Here is a 13,810-nt window from a genome sequence, read left to right as displayed (position 1 = left end):
GGTGAATTATAATTTAACTTCTTTTAACCAATCAGCCTCTTATTTCTCTGTTAGGGAACCTATCAACCATTTCACTAAGCAATTGTCCAAGGCATTGTAAACACACAGCTCACTGGTAATAATCAATTTGATGATAACAAAGCATATGGAAACAATATACAAAGAAACTTCTCAACACTCAAAATGAGATATGTTACCTTTGTACTTAATTAACATAATACTCTGACTACTTATTTGAAGTCCTGGTCCTATCTACAAAAATTTCACTACATTTTTATGGTAAGATTTGCTGGCTAGAAACACCATGATAGATAAATATCTACATAAGTAAATATAAATATCAAAGTGATGTGGAAGGCAAATATCTTTTAATGTATTTATCTAAAGATGAATAAATGAAATTACCTTAGCTCACTATTCTCTTTTCATTAGTGGACAAAAGAGTTATACTTATTGCAACAGCACATTTTCTCTGACTTTAAGGGCAATGTCAGTAGAAACCAATGAGGTCATTTGTAGATTAGCTGCAATATTAACCATATCTTGATTCAATTAACATAATCCCTGCATACAAATTAGACCAAGTGGAGTATCTCTGCCATGAAACTTGATGAATAGATATTTCTGTCCTGGTGACTTTTTGAAGGTTAACTTCACAGCTTTATTTTTTTTATTTTTTTGCCAGTCCTGGGCTTGAGCTCAGGGCCTGAGCACTGTCCTTGGACTTTTTCTCAAGGCTAGAACTCTAGCACTTGAGCCTCAGCACCACTTCCGGCTTTTTTCTATGTATGTGGAACTGAGGAATTAAACCCAGGTCTTTGTGCATGCTAGACAAGCACTCTACCCCTACGTCAAACTCCTGGCCTACTTCACAGCTTTATATGCCCCCACATTTTTTTCATTTCCTCTGTGGAATTTGTTTTTGTTGGTATATATTAATTGTAGAGAATGAAGTATTACACTGTGACATTTTCTTATAAGCAGTAAAATCTACTGTGATCAGATTTACTTCCTTTTATACTTTATTGATACCCTCTGGGGTACAATTCTTTACAATATAACTTAGCTAATTTTTCAGTGAGAAATATTGATTACTCAAGTTTATCACTATAAATAAAACAGAATAAAGCCTTAAATATTTAAGCACTCTCTAACTTAATATTTTCATTTCTAAGCATTGATCTTCCCAGCACAATCATAATCGTTCACAAATATTTTACCAAAGGGATATAATACGAGATGAGGTGGTTTCCTCAATGATAGATTATTTATGCAGTGTATATTCAACAGTCATTAAAATAGTCAATAATAGCTGTTTTAATGAAATACATAATATATACAGTATACTACAAAATGATAAATGACAAAAAACATTTCATATTTCAAATGAGGAAAATGTAAATGTTACTCTAAAAATATTATGATATTGTACAACAGTGCATGGTGCTGTTCAAACCTATTGATAAGTGTAACACTATTTGCTTACAAACACAAAAGAAATACTAAAAGCCACTGTTATTTTTTTATCTTTTTCCTGACCCTTGAAATATTTCTGCTTTCCTCCATTGCTCTAAATCTCCCTTCTCTTTTATCTCCCTATTGACACTGCACCTAGCCATTTTCCTTTCTTACAGAATCATAAGATATCAGTGGTCATTAAAACTACCCAGCTTCTGAATGATTAGACTACCTTATTAATAGCCCTGCTGAGAATATGTGCTTACATATTTATGACAGCTCAGATGCCTATTTCAGTTCTTTTAGGTTTTGTAATTTTTTCATATCTATTATATCACAATCCATTCCTTTTAATTTCAGTGCTAAAATTTCAAGCTGCCAAATAAAAATCCCTTTCTAGGAAATTAAAGCAGAACTGAGGAAATGGAAAAACCTCCCATGCTCCTGGATTGGAAGAATCAACATCATGAAAATGACAATCTTGCCAAGGGCTATCTACAAATTCAACGCAATACCCATCAATATCCCAATGTCATTCTTTAAAGAAATAGAAGAGGCAATCCAAAATTTCATATAGAATAATAAAAGACTTGGGCTGGGAGTTTGGTCTCGTGGTAGAGTGCCTGCCTAGCATGCACGAAGACCCGGGTTCAATTCCTCAGTACCACATACATAGAAAAAGCCAGAAATGGTGTGGTGGCTCAGGGTAGAACACTAGCCTTGAGGAAATCCCAAGGACAGTGCTCAGGCCCTGAGCTCAAGCCCAGGACTGGCCAAAAAAAAATAATAAAAGACCCCATATAGCAAAAACAATTCTTAGCAGAAAGAACAGCACAGGAAATTTCAATAGCAAACCTTAGATTCTATTACAGAACTATAGTGACCAAAATAGCTTGGTACTGGCACAAGAACAGGCCTGAGTACCAATGGAATAGAAATGAAGACCCAGAAATTAATCCACAGACCTATGGCCACCTAATCTTTGATAAGGGAGCCAAAAAATAGAATAGAAGAAAGACAGCCTCTTCAACAAGTGGTGCTGGCAGAACTGGTTAAGCACCTGCAGAAAGCTAAAGTTGGATCCTTCTTTGTCACCCTGCACCAGGATTAATTCAAGACATGGAGGTAAAAGCAGATTCACTGAAAACTTTACCAGAAGGAATAGGAGATACACTAGGTCTCCTAGGCACAGGCTGAAACTTCCTTAATAAAGACCCAAAAACACAACAATCAGAGAAAGTCTGCATTAAATTGCAGAACTTCTCTATGGCAAAGGACATAGCTAGCAAGCTAATTAGAAAGCCCACAGAATGGGAGATCTTCACTAACCATACAACAGACAAAGGCCTCATATCTAAAATATATCAACAGCTCAAAAAATTGAATCACTCCAAAACTAATCTCCAAAGAAACAACCATCCCATTAAAAGATGGGCCAAAGACTTAAAGAGAGTCTTCTCTGAAGAAGAAATAAGAATGGCCTATAGACACATGAAGAAATGCTCGACAACTCTGGCCATTCAAGAATGCAAATTAAAACTCTGAGGTTGCACCTCACTCCAGTTAGAATGGCCATTATCAAGAAATCTAATAACAACAGATGCTGGCGGGGATATGGCCAGGAGGGATCACTACTATACTCTTGGTGGGAATGTAAACTTGTTCAACCACTATGGAAAGCAATATGGCAATTCCTTAAAAGATTAAACATAGAGCTCCCCTATGACCCAGCAATTCCACTACTGAGCAATTTTACCCATTGGTTCAGAAACAAGGACACACCACATCCTCTAGCATAACAATGTTCATTGCGGCACTGTTTACCATAGTGAAGATATGGAACCAACTCAGATGCCCCTCAGTTGATGAGTGGATCAACAAGATGTGGTATTTATATACAATGGAATTCTATGCTGCTGTCGGAAACAATGACATTGTCCCATTTGTAAGGAAATGGAAAGACTTAGAAAAAAATCATATTAAGTGAAGTAAGTCAGACTCAAAGGAACATAGGCTCAATAGTTTCCCTCATCTGTAATCCTAGCAGAGGATTACAATAGCTCAAACTTTAGATACATAAGGCCATATAGGATGAGGCCAAATTAATGGACCTCCAGGACATGGAAACAAGAGCTTAATTATAAGTGATTGTTACTCTTTACGTATTATGTTTTTTTTCTCCCTTCTCTTGTGTTGCCCTTTGGTTAATCTCATATTGCTACTGTTCCCACTTTGTTATCTGGTATAGTATGTAGATGTCTACCTGTTCATTTAAAATAGGAGGGGAAAAATGAGGGGAGGTGGTGGGGGTAGGAAAATGGAGACAAAAACATAAGAAGGCATATCAATGTGTGAGAAGTATTGCACCCTCTGTCTGATGAATATAACTGTAACCCCTCTGTACATTGAAATTTAAAAAAAATCCCTTCTAATTCACTCTTCTTCAAGTATCTGAAAATCTATTACAGTATCCAAAGTTGTCTTTTTTTCCTTCATTTTTCATTCACTCACAGAACCATTCTTATGCCTCTACTTTGTTCTGGGTGCTACTTTAGTTATAGGGAATAAAGCAACAAATAAGAGCAATATGTGTCTTAATTCGATTTACCTTCTGACCAAGTGGATTAGAAACACTAAAGGAGCAAATAGGACAGTTAAGAACTAATAATATGATGTAAATCAAAAAGAAGAAACCACCGATGTATGGTTTTATTTCCAAAAGTTGCATAGGACAGTTTGCTGAACTCAGCAGATACCTGAATGTTGAAGGTGAAAAAGCCGAGAAAGAAGGCCAGTAGGCAGAAACTGAACAGGCACTTTTCAAGGGAAGAAGCACAAATTACCAATAAACACATGAAAAAAAGAGTTCAACATCTTGTTTATCCAGGGAAATACGAACCAAAACTACATTGATGTTCCATCTCTCTTAATCAGAATGGATAGCAGCAAGAAAACAAGTAAAAATTACTGACAAAGATCAGGGTACTGAATCACTTTTGATGAGAATGTGAATTAGTCCAGACACTATGGAAATCAACATGGAGGTCCCTGAACAATGGATAAACAGACCTCACACCTCAGTGGTGTGATTCAGCCACACCACTATGGGTGTATACCAAAAGAATCAGTCAGCTTACTACAGAGATACCTGCATATCCATTGTTATTATGACACTATTCATAATAGTAAACTAGGTGTCCTTCAATAGATGAATATAGAAAATGTGGTATATACACACAAAAGAGGTTTAGTCATCAATAAGAATTAAATTTTATCATTTGCTGAAAAATGTATGGAACTGGAAGTTATATTCAGTGGAGTAAATCAGTTTCACAAATTACTACATTTTTTTCTCCTTTATGGAAGTTACAGTGGAATATAGAGATAGTATGGGAAGAGAAAATCAGGAGAAAGAAAGTACAAAGAAGTATGAACATGATGAAAGTACATTATGTCTATTGATTAAAGTATCGCAATGGAACTTCTTACTCTGTAGAATTAAAACATGATAATAAAAAGTGAAGATAAAAAGAAGAGCAAGGAAATTCACTCTGAGTTAAGAAAACTCTCAAAAATCATCCAGGAGCATTAAGGAATGTAATTGTGTCTGGAGAGCAGAAAAATGGATGGAGTAAAGGCCAGAGAGGAATGGGAGGTATAAGTAGCATCAAACCGTGTAAAGCCTCAGTCAAAAGGGCCATTTCTTTCTGAATGCAATGCCAAGGGCCAGGCATAACAGAGGTTAAAAACCTAATGCACATTAAAAAAAATCATTCTGGCTGAATAAATGTTATAAACTCCTATTGGCATTTCTCACCAAATGATTGCTCTTAAAAGCCTGCTCTAGTGTTTCAATATTCTTCACCAGAAGTGAAAATAGCATTTTGAGTGTGATCTAATCATTCATAGTAAGCTGTAACTATTATCTCTTGTTTAGGTGTTCTTCTTAAAGTAGCTGAAGATTAAGACTTCTTGTAGGTTATGACTCTATAGACATAATGTTTTATTACATAGATTAATATGTATCTATGACCTACAAACCCTCAGCCTAATTTTAATTATGTTCTGAAATCTAAGTGCCAGTGATTGTATATACAGATTTCCTTCTTGAATACTTGTTTGTTAAACACGTCATTTAAAAAATGATGTAAAAATTTAAAAAAAAGATTTCTTGCAGGAATTTTAAGATCAAAAATAAATGAATGAGCTTATTAGGAACAATAGTAACAATAGTAACTAAGAAGTGATTTTTCAACCTTTGCCAGCTTATCAAAAATACCTAGAGAATTCTTTCTGAAACTCTCTAGGAATTAGACAATATTTTAGAATCATTTAATCCTAATCTCTGAGAGTATTCTTTCAGAGTTCCCTAAATTATCTCCTGATGTATTCCCAAGGCCTGAACTTCAAGCCCCAGGACCTGGTTTGGGCAGTGGGGCTGGGGAGTGGACATTCTTATTCCAAGGTTTGGAATCAACTCAGGATTCTGAGTTTCTTTATATCTTACAAGTGATAACTTTGCAGCTGGTTTAAGAATCTTACTGAATAGTCGGAAACATCACCAGAAGCACCAAAAGAGAATGTGATTCAGTAGGTCTTGTTTGGGTCTTAGTATTTAAATTTCCAACAAGTTCGTAGACAATGCCTAACCATCCAATGATGAGAAAATTGGGCTCTAAAATTGGGAATACAAAAAGTTAAGGACAAATACCCTGAGATAATATATTACTATAGTTTTAATATACTCTGGCTTTAATTTACAATTCCCTCATGATTACTGACATTCAGTGTCAGTTGGCCATTTGTGTGTCTTCTTTGGAGAAATGTATTCTCAATTCTTTGACACATTTTTAATTGAAGTGTTAGATCTTTGTTTCATTTTATTTTATTTTTTATGGTTGAGCCAGAAGAGTTCTTTACATATTTTAGAGATTCATCTGTTGACAATCTGGTCTACAAATATTAGTTTTCTAATTTCTTAGCTTACCTTCTTTCTCTGTTATTTTCCACTATTGTGCAATGAATTTTTAGTTAGATATATCCCATTTGTCAGTGGTTGCTTTTGGCTTTGATGTACTATATATAAAGTCACTGTGACGATTTTTTCCCTGTGTTTTTTTCAAGTCCCTGGCAAGAGGGGGTTGGGAATATAAAGTGTGCCAGTATGAGAGCCTGAACTCAGGCCTCACACTGTTGCTTTGATTCCTTGCTCATGGATGGTGCTCTAACACTTGAACCATACCTCCATTCTAGCATTTTGTTAGTCAATAAGAGGAGTCTTTTTTTTTTTGCCAGTCCTGGGCTTGGGCTCAGGGCCTGAGCACTGTCCTTGGACTTTCTCAAGGCTAGAGCTCTACCACTTGAGCCTCAGCACCACTTCCGGCTTTTTTCTATATGTGGTACGGAGGAATCGAACCCGGGTCTTCATGCATGCTAGGCAAGCACTTTAACCACTAGGCCAAACTCCCAGCCCCAATATGAGGAGTCTTACATACATTTTCACTTGGGCTAGCTTCAAACCTGCATCCTCCAAGGTCTTATCCTCCGGTATAGTTCAGATACATATGTGAGCTGTCAATGTCCTGCTTCTTTTATTACTTTTTTACTTTCAGATCTTTTATTTAATATATTTTGAGTTGATTTTTGTATGTGGTGTGACATGAGTCCATTTTCATTCTTCATATATAGATATCCCATTTCTCAACACCATTTTTAGACTATCTTTCCTATAATATATTCTTGGCTCTCTTGCCAAAGATTGGTTGATACTTTATTGCAGATTTATTTGGGGGCTCTTATACCATTTTATTAGTTTGTCTGTTGTTAAATCAATATCATATTATTTTTGTGTATACCAGTACCAGGGTTTGATCTCAAGACCTGGTAATTGCTTGGATTTCTCAGTCATGGCTCGCATACTCCCATTTGAGCCAGAACTCCAGTCAGTACCATACTATTTTAATCATTATACCTCTGTAATATCTTTTCTACTTATACATAAACATTTTACATTATATATTCATAATTATTACTTGTCAGATATAGGACATTTTTAAATCTAACATTCCTCATCTACAAATTAAGAACAGTCATCTGTGCTTCAGAGTGAGGTTATGATGACATACAATTTGGCAAGCACAAACTCCAGATGAAGTGACTGACTGATAGTAACCAATAAATGAAGAATGCTCCCTTTCTTTATTTCACTGAAGTTTGAGATCAAGAAATCTTCCTCACTTAAATATCTATTGGCAATTAAAGAACTTTACTTTCAATTGCTAAATTCTTCCAAGTGTAGTATTTTCTGCTATAGCTTTTGTCTGTTCTTTGAATATTTTAAACTGTTCGTAACTAAAGGTACTGAGCTTTTCCTGGGCCCTTTCCCTAATTTTATCATATAAGTATGTTGCATTCAGGCCTTAGGATAGTATCTGAAATTGTTCTTTCCATAAAATGTCTCCTTTTCACTCTGATTGTGTCTACCTTATCACTCTGTGTTTTATAACATTATTAAATTGTTTATCGACTTATTTACAGTCATATCTCCATGGTCTTAGAAGATTACCTGTCTTTCTACTGTATTTCCAAAACTATTGCTTCATGAAGAATTAAAGGGTTCCTAGTTAAGCATGAATGTGCGTCAGAACCTTTATTTCACCAGTGGCAAACACGAATGATGTTGATTGCTTAGAAGGAGGTGTAAAGACCTGGACTTCATCTCCTCTGCCAGACCTTACTCCCCAGTAGGAAGGAAGGGAAATGTATCTATTTTTACAGAGAAGCTCAATGCGATCATGCATTCCTCACATTCTTCATTGATGGACAGTACCAACTGAGACAGCTGAACAGCATCTCAACAACTCACTAGCCACAGCCAAGACCTCTAAGAGTCCCTCCCTGTTCCCAGCAGTATCCTCTTTTGAAATAAGCCTGGTCCTGAATTTAGGCAGATTTCTGTCAGGCAAACTTCTTGTGAATATTTACTATATTTAGTCTTGGGTTTATTCACAAGCTTCAGTCTAAACTTGCTTTTGTTACAAATACTACCTAACCCTCCTGTGTAGCTCAGACAATTTGAAATGATGGGATGATTAAAAATAAGAAAGAAAGTAGTAAATATTTTTGTACTTGTAAATGATTTTTGTTTCACTATATTAAATTGGCTGAAAATAAATGTCATGGTATTTTTGCTAGTTCTGTTAAGATACAAGTATTCCTAAGATAGAAACATATTTTATCTGTATATTAAAATATACTCCATTTTCCCTTTCATTTAATGCCATAATTGATAGTATGGGTTATTAAAATAACCCCCTTTACCTTAGATTTCATGGTACTTTAAGGATTATAGTATATAACATTTTGTCTTGGTTTTAGGATTTCTTGTCATGTGGTTTTAGGAAAGTATGAGTAAAGATATTTTAAGTCTAAATTGGTTTACAGATGTGTACTTTCACTCTCATTTGCCTCTAGAAAGTTTTTGTTTACTGACATTTGAAGTTCATTTTATAGTGAAAATATAATGTGAAACTTAGAGGAAAATAAATGTGAAAATATAATTACCTTCGGTATTTACCTCTTCAGATGTACCTTATAAGATTTAAAAGAGATGTGCTGTATGTATGTGTTTATAGACTGTGATTGTAATCTACAAACACAACAGTGAAACTGCCAGTCTTTGCTGTTTTATGTTCTATTTTACATGGTGCTAAAAGTGTGAAATATTTTAGAATGATGAAAAAGAAGCCTAACTACAGCTTTCATATAGACCAAAAGTAGGTGTGTTCCAATTAAACAGATCTATAGTAAACAATGAGATGAAAATAAAGAGCCAGAAAAAGAGAGAGAGAGAGAGAGAGAGAGAGAGAGAGAGAGAGAGAGAGAGAGAGAGAGAGAGAGAGAGAGAGAGAGAGAGAGAGAGAGAGAAGCATAGGTCAATCATCTTGATGAACCTTGATTCCCAATAAAATTTTTGCAAACCAAAATCAGCAATGCATGGTCAAACTCATTTCATCCCAGAGTTGAAAGGATGGTGCAATATGGAAGTCAATAAACATAATACACCACATAAACAGTATCAAAAAATTTACACAATCGAAGCAAAATAAAAGCCTCTGACAAAATTCAACAACCTTTTATGTTAAAAATTCTGAAAAGGGAACTGGAGTTTTGCCTAGTGGAAGAGTGCTTGAAGTGGTGCTGTGGCTCAAGTGGTAGAGCACTAGCCTTGAGAAAGCCCAAGGATAGTTCCAAGGATCTGAGTTCAAGGCCCAGGACTGGCCAAAAAAAAAATCTGAAGAAACTAGAAATAGCCGGGTACGGTGGCTCATGCCTGTAATCCTAGTTATCCAGGAGGCTGAGATCTGAGGATAGCAGTTCAAAGCCAGCCTGGGCACTAAAGTCCATGAGACTCTTACCTCCAATCAACCACCAGAAAACCAGAAGTGGGACTGTGGCTCAAGGGGTAGGGCAGTAGTCTTGAGTTGAAGAGCTCAGGGACAGCACCCAGGCCCTGAATTCAAATCCCATGAGGAGGAGGAGGAAGAGAAGGAGGAGGAGGAGGAGGAGGAGGAAGGGGAGGAGAAGGAGGAAGGGGAGGAGAAGGAGGAGGAAGAAAGAAACTAGAAATAAAAGGAATATACTTGAACTTAAGAAAAGTTATATGTGATAGGGGTGGGAATATGGCTCAAGTGTTAGAGTCTAGCCTTGAGCAAAGCATGCTCAGAGACTGTGCCCAGGCCCTGAGTTCAAGCTCTCCAACTGGCAAAAAAAAAAAAAGACAAGAAAAGTTATATATGACAAAGTATCCATATCATATTAAATTGTGGAAAATTGAAATGATTTCCCCTAATGTCAGGATTAAAACAAGGATGTTCACTCTTACCATTCTCATTTATTATGTACTGGCATGCCCAGTCAGAGGACTAAAGCAAGAAAAAGGATTCAGATAAGGAAGAAAGATGCCAAATTATTCCTAGTTGCAGATGATATGATCCTATATTTAACAGAACCTCTTTGCAAATGAGTCAAGAAAGAATAAGATGTCAATTCAATCTCATTTGCTAGACCAAACCTTCTGGAAAGTCCCAGAGTGAGGTTACCAGAGAGTCTATCCCAGGGTGAAGAGAACTAAAAAGAGAAGATATTAGGCATTTTTACCATCATTTTGTATAGTATTTATTGACATTGGAAAATAATAGAAACTGAATAAAATGATTCAATAGAAAAAATCTCCTTATTAATGTTTTTAGAACTATCATCTTCTATATTATACATTATCTTGAGAAAGGAAAAGTTAAATGTATGGTTTGGTGGTCATATGACTGTGTATGATACATTAGCATCCCAGTTATTCTGATCAGTATTTGTAGGAAATGGGCAGACTGAAGAAGAGATTCTGTCCGATTGCATCCATAGTTATGTACAGTCCAAAGCTAGCCTAGCGGAGGAGTGTGGTAAGGGGCTGGCTTCAGAAAACATCCTCTGGGCTGTTTCTTTGGATTCCCTTTGAACTCTTTTTCATCATTATTTTATGCTGCAGCTTGTCTTTGTATTGGCAGAAGGAAAAGGAAAAACACAGGAGACCAGCCTTTAGTTTCTAAATCAAAGCTCTGCCTTGCTGATTGCTGAAGTGGTTTTTCAAAGGTGATGCAAGTGGGGACATTAAAATTCCTGGTTCTGTGGACCAGGATCTGAGATTCTTTTTTCCTTTTTCAGTCTTAATTCTCAGTGGCAAAAATCAGCACATATCAATGTATCTTCCATTTACCTTAAGACGTTCTTTTTTTTCCCCCAGTTTGATTGGCATTTGGAAAAGATAAAGCAAGATGGGAAACCACCAAAACATTGGGATCTGCAGTGGAAAGAGGAGTCTGTTGTAATCGAATTTCAGAACTGGAAAGAACTGAGTCGTTACCTTTTAGGGATCTTTCTTGATTAGTGACCTCAAGGCTCAAAGATATGAAATCACTTGCAGAAGATCTACACCAAGTCAGTATCATCAACTCCTTCCTGTCAGAGACCCACTCCTGATCTGTGCTGCCTCTAGCGTTTAGATGTGGGAACTATAATAAAAGAATAAGCTAGGGAGGGCCGGGAGTTTTGCCTAGTGGTTAAAGTGCTTGCCTAGCATGCATGAAGACCTGGGTTCGATTCCTCGGTACCACATACATAGAAAAAAGCCGGAAGTGGTGCTGAGGCTCAAGTGGTAGAGCTCTAGCCTTGAGAAAGTCCAAAGACAGTGCTCAGGCCCTGAGCCCAAGCCCAGGACTGGCAAAAAAAAAAAAAAAAAAAAAAGAAGAAGAAGAAGCTAGGGAGAAGAGGGGAAAGGCCAGAGGGGTCACTGAACTACCCAAGTCAAGATGCCTCAACACTCACCTTCAAAAGAGAAGCAACATGCTTGTTCCTTAGAACAATCACCACCGAATATCTGAGAAGCGTATTACTTACCTTGGAAACTGGATCCCCAGCACGCACACGTGTACACACACACACACACACACACACACACACACACACACACACACGCTGATGATCAAAGCTACTGTTGCCCTGGAGACTTTCCTGATTCTTAAAATGCCCTTCCTGACCTGGGTCATCCTGGGTTTTCTTAAGTTGTAAGTTCAAGTCACATTGTTACTTCCTGTGAACAGACAAATGTGTGTGTGTGTGTGTGTGTGTGTGTGTGTGTGTGTGTGCGTGTGTATGGATTCCTTTTCTTCCAGAGAAGTATAGAAGCGCCTTCCTTTCACCTCCCTCCAGTGCACAGAGCACAGTCCCTCCCGGGACTCCTTTGTGGAGAGGGTGTTTCTTTCAGGACCCTAGTGCATGCCTAGAGGAAGGCGTTGGGATAAGGAGAGTCCATCTGTCGCCTGTGCCCAGGCGCGCAGTGGACAAAACTTGCACCACGGGTCAGTGCTGCCTGGCCCAGAGCGCCCTCGCTGGAATCGGTGGGTGCCACGGGTGGGCAAGGCGGGAGGTGCGCGCTCGGGGCCGCGCAGAGAGTGGCACCGGCCACAGAGTGAAAGGTGTCTTTGTGCGAGAGCGGGGAGGGGGAGGGAAGGAGGGCGGGACTTGAAAGTAGGGATCTGGTGTGGGGGACACCCTCACACTGCCACTCCCCGAACGCACCCGAACCCCAGGGGTGGGGCGCGCCGTCCGGGGGCGCGGGGCCGGGGAGGAGGGCAGCTGGGAGGGGGAAATGGGGGGAAGGAATGTGGGGATCCGGCTCCTGGGCCTCTCCCCCTAGGTGGCCGAGGGCGCCCCTGCCGCCACTGGCTGGAGCGCCAGGGAGCCAGGGGAGCCCGCCGCTCCCACCCCGGGTCCGGCCCCCCCACACCTGGACGGGAGGGGCGGGCGCCGCCTGCGCCGGCCGCGTGGCTCGCGGCTTGTTTTCCCAGCTGGCCGGCGTCGCGCCGCGGACAAGGGAATGCCTGTGGTGAGTTGTTTATTTTGCTGGAGTTTGCGGTGGGCCGGGAGGACGTGGGGGGCGCACGGCCGGCAGCGGCCCCGGACGGTTTTGTTTTGGTCTCCATCCACCTGTGTGGTATAAATCTGCCAGCCTGAGGGCGGCGGGGGGCCGGGGTGAGAACCCACCCCCCCTCTCCCCCATCCGCACATCCGCACCCCATTTAATGCTCAACGCCTGCAACCGACTAGATCCTAACGAATGCCGCCCTCCACCTCCAGCACCGGGCCGCAAGTCCCCCCCCTCCCCGACCTTGGGGCTCCCGGGGAGGAAGGAGTGGGGAGGGGGAGCCAGTCAATGTCCACGATCTGGGGACCACTGAACCCCCGAATTTCCTCCCAAGCGCCTTTCCTCGCTCCTTGAGGCCAAGTGGAGCGGAGGTGAAGAACACCCAGGAAATTCGAGGGAACTCGTGGAGGCTTCTGCAGTGAAGCTGGGATGACATGGAGCCAGACTTTCTCAGACTTTAGGCTGGAGAGGAGTGGGGGTGGCGGGGAGGACCCCTGGGGTTGATGTCAGTCCCCGTGCAGGCCGCCCCTTGCCAGGCAGGAAAGCCTAAATGCATTAGCGAGCTGGGAAAGCTTTTAAGGCCTTCTCGGGAGTGAGTGGTTGGCTAATGAGAGGTTAATTTTGTTTCGCAAGGGGAGGCCGCGCCGCTTTCCTGAGATAAACGGGCCGGAAGCGCAGGACCTCCGCCGCTGGCCCGCGGCTCCCGCGTGCTTTCTGCACCTGCCGCTTGGAGTGGCGGGGTGCGCGCGCGGTGGGGCTGGGGTGGGTGGGGAGATGAACCCCTCGCACGCACCCAGGCCTCTCGCCCTCCTGGGTCTCGGCGCTCACGTGCAGTTCTGGGGTTCTTTCCCACCCAGGTCCTGCGTGTTCCCGAGC

At 40.2% G+C, this 13,810-nt stretch overlaps 1 long non-coding RNA gene across 1 annotated transcript in view; it reads right to left on the bottom strand.

The window, feature by feature from the left end:
• Positions 1–13,810, bottom strand: part of LOC150064174 (uncharacterized) — a 58,247-nt gene that overhangs the window by 44,097 nt on the left and 340 nt on the right. The gene's annotated exons all lie outside the window — the stretch shown is intronic.

The sequence above is a fragment of the Megascapheus bottae genome, chromosome 4 (genome assembly GCF_031878675.1).
Source record: "Megascapheus bottae isolate mThoBot1 chromosome 4, mThoBot2.hap1, whole genome shotgun sequence".
Taxonomy (NCBI): domain Eukaryota; kingdom Metazoa; phylum Chordata; class Mammalia; order Rodentia; family Geomyidae; genus Megascapheus; species Megascapheus bottae.
Note: the sequence above shows the minus strand (reverse complement) of the source record. Positions and strands in the feature narration are given on the sequence as shown.